We start from the raw sequence: 4,344 nt of genomic DNA, 5'->3' as shown, positions 1-4,344 counted from the left end.
ATATATATATATATATATATATATATATATATATATATATATATATATATATATATATATATATATATATATATATATAATCAATTAGAAAGTACGTGTAACTTTAAAGGATAACTAATTTTATAATTATTTTTTTCAAACTTAACATGGTTCTCAAGTTCTAAAACAAAGTGACGACACATTATATAAAAATATATTTTACTTTTACATATTTAATAGTCTCCAAATTATCAAATAGGTTAACGTGAAAATGATTTGTTAGTGATGTAACTCAGTGGAAGGGCAACTTAAGGAAACTAATGTAGCTCAAAGAATAAATTAAAAGATTTGACAGTCTATGATGTTCATTAATAAGTGAGAATTTAAGGAATTTGGATTTGGCCCTCCCTTTTCATACAATGCCACCTGCTTTAAATCGATGAAGTAAAAGGTAGTCACAAAAAAAATAATAAACCACCAGTTAAAGACGAAGACAAATAGAAAATTAGTTGAGAAAAAAAAATGACGTCCTTCCAATAGGGTTTTGGGCCCACCAATAAACTTTTGTTGGGCTTGCAGATGATATTGAGCAGGCCCGTGAATCAACCCTCGGAAGACTTAGCATGCTCGGGGCTCTTTCCCGCAACCCTTTCTTTTCTTTACATATTCCTTTTTTGACATTTCAAAATGCTGGATATTAAAAATTCGAAGATAAAAACAATGTCTAAAATATTTCTAATAAAATTTAGGCAAAATAAGAAATTATAAAATAATGTAGTAGTAACATTAGATGTGTTTTATCACCAATAAAAAATGTAGTGTGAAAGTATTTATCCATTCAATGAAAAATAGGTTAAACCATTTGACTTAAGCATTTGAAAAATAACCATTTCTCAATTGCCTGCCAAGAAAACCTGTTTTTATTAACAAGAAAAATAGTTGATATTAATGTAACGTAAAGATTGGTTAAACTATGATGTTTAAGAAATTATACATGAAAAGAATTGTGAGATTACTTACATATACAGATCATGCAAATTACGAAGAACAGCAAATTAAAGAGATGAAAGTATAAATGATCAGAAAACTGTACTTGGTAATTTACCTTCATGGGGATTAGTGAATTCAGCCATGGCCTCATCCATAACATGTGCTCCTTGTCCCATCAGTGGCTTCATCGTAGAAAAACTCCCACTGCCCCACGTACGTGAAAACTTCAGCAGTGGCCATTACAAAAAACTGAGGGAGCAACCAGAACACGCTCATCATGCTGCTGTACGGTTCGGACGGGTAGTGAAGATCGAGATGAACAGCCCTACGCCTATCCTCTGCAGCGATGTGATGCCACGGTGGTGGCCGGTGAGGTTGCGGAGAAAGGGAACAATGAGTTTCTCGTAGATGGGTAGGAGGATGAGAATGATGGCGCTGAAGACAGGGACAGAACCTGTGGGAATTTTGAAGCCGCCACCAAGTGTTCGGTCCATGACATTGGCTTGGCCTAGGAAGAAGGTTAAGAGCTGAGCGTAGGACAGAGAGAGAGAGAGCGATGGTGGAAGCCCACACCGGAAGGACTCGATTGCTTTTGTTATCAGCATTTACCATAAGTGCTGCACAACAATTTGGTTCAGTTAACTTACCCCGATAATACTCTCAACCAAGCTAGAACTTTTGCCATCTTTTGTGTGTTAACCTAAGATCAATTGCTTCATGAAAAAGAATATTTTCATGTCAACAAACCTATAGGTGTGAGGAAGCTTGGTTGAGCCCATAGAGAGGAGTTTCATCATTTGTAAGATGAACCCCATTTAAATTATTCCCGTTGGCTTTTTGAAACGGTTATAAGGAATACCACCAACTAGGATAAGGATAGAATAAATGGCTGCGCGTAAGGATATTACAAAGATTTTTAAAAAGTTGTCAAAAAAAAACAGATGTTAAAAGATTTTTTTCCTGTTCGAAAACCCAACGAAACCCTGCATCCTGTTGTGCGTAAACCAATAGCGTAGTTCCAAGGATGGCACCGACGTTAATGGCGAAAAATAAGCATTTGAAAAACAAGGGTTTCATCAGAACTTCTTTGTGGTCTCCCTCATCGAATTGATGAGCCCCCAAAGGCATCATTCCACCCGAATCCAAAGCAATGAGTGCAAGTGTCGCAACAAGTTTTTTTAACTTTTTAAGAATGGATAATATATTTTAATAATTTTTTTAACAATTTTTTCGTAATAAGATAGTTATCATTATTTTAAAAAAATATTTAAAACAGATTAATTATAAATTGTGTGATAAAAAAATTGTAAAAAAAATTTGTTAAAAAATAACTTTTTTTCTTTAACAATATATACTATTAACTTCTGATTGATATATTTCGAATATTTTTAAATAAAATTTTAAAAAAATAATAAAATTATGACACGTAATTTATTTTCAAAAAATTATTAAAAATAGTTCTTAAAATATAAGGTTTGTCCTCTTATTTGGCATGCCGTAAATCGGCATTCTGACTTTAGAGTTGCTTGGGGAATCTAAAGTGTCAGCAAAATCATCCCCTGCATCATTTACCGCATGATTAAACAGATCAATTTTTATCTCCTGCAGAGTGCGTATGTACTAATCAATAATTTTTACAAATAAACAATAAATCAAGAAAAATATATATATTAATACAGATATTTTTTTTTATAACATTTTAACATACATTCTAATTATTTTTTATTAGATTAACACATGTCAAATAATTAATTAATGAAAAATAATATATATATATATATATATATATAATATTAAAATATAGTTAAAAAATCTATCTTAAAATATTTTTTTTCTCATTTTTGTTTACACTATTATATATCTTAAAAGCAAAACTATTTGTAAGATAATGAAAAAGGGCTTAACTTTTTAAGTTACATTTGATATAAAAATTTAGAAAAGTATTGGTGAACTCATTGATTTTGTTCATTCCTACTGCATATTTATTTCTTTGTATTTCTCTCTACTTATCATATCATGAACTATAAATCTATCACTTTTGTTTTCTCTAAATATATAATAGGTATTAATGTACCTGTAAATCTATTATTTTTGTTTCCACTGAATATATAACAATACATCTTTTATTTTCACCAATCATTACTCAAAAATTTAACATGGCTTGAGGAATCAGTTTTTGATAAAAAAAATCTATTTATTAATTTCTGTATCCATTTATCAAACCCTAAATGTATTGAAGATCATAATTTATTAGTACCCGTGGACTATTCGAACAATGTTGATAGAAAAAAAAAAATGATATTTTATTTAAAATAATCAAGATAGAAAAAAAATCTAGATATGATCTTGTTTCTTTTTGAAGTTATAAGCAGAAAACTTTAAGAGCAATGTGAATCACTGGAACAACTTGAGTGAGCCACAACATATATATATATATATATATATATATATATATATATATATATATATATATATATATATATATATATATGATAATTTATTGTTGAATACACTTTTTATAAGTATGTACACCATTCTATACGGGTTAATACTTATATATGTTTTCCAAGTAAAAGTATGAAAAATTTATATTTACATTATTTTAAAAAATAGTTATGATAGTATCAAAGTCATATTTTCTTATATTATTCCATTTTTGTAATAATAATAATAATTATTATTATTATTATTATAAAAATAATAATATCGTTAATACTAATTTTATTTTTATAATCATTAATAATAGTATTATAATAAAACTGATATAATTTGGAAAGGTATGATTTAGGTGAAATTGAGTTCATCTTTCTTTATATACTTTTAAAAAGATTAAAATGAAAATTGCATTTACAAGAATATGACTCATTAAATATGACCTTCCTTTCCACATAAGAGGTATAATACAGCTTTATATAATTTTTGTATTCTTTCATAAAAATAAAACTTTTTTTTAAACAAAATGGGTAAAATTTAAAAAAATTACAGAAATAAATTATGTTCTAAAAGAATACTTCGTAATGGTCTATTCTAAACACAATTTTCATGGTAAAATCTAGAGTTATATATTGATAAACAAAACATAAAATAATATAAAGAAATACAAGTTCATTGATAATAAATTAAAAAGACAAAATGTAAAAGAATTTGAATTAGGTCTTAATTTTTGTCTATGAAGGATGATGAAGAAAGATGAGAGAAATATAAGGGTTTTGTTTTATTATCTTTTGACACCTAATAAACTTTTATACTCCCTTACATATCCTATTGTAAACCTTTTTATTTATTTTTTTTTTACAATTTTAGTAATTATATTATTGCTGAAAATAATTGTAAAATTGTTGTATTTGATATAGAAAGCAACGTTTGGCAAATATT

Source organism: Vigna radiata, chromosome 5, assembly GCF_000741045.1.
Source record: "Vigna radiata var. radiata cultivar VC1973A chromosome 5, Vradiata_ver6, whole genome shotgun sequence".
Classification (NCBI taxonomy): domain Eukaryota; kingdom Viridiplantae; phylum Streptophyta; class Magnoliopsida; order Fabales; family Fabaceae; genus Vigna; species Vigna radiata.
Note: the sequence above shows the minus strand (reverse complement) of the source record.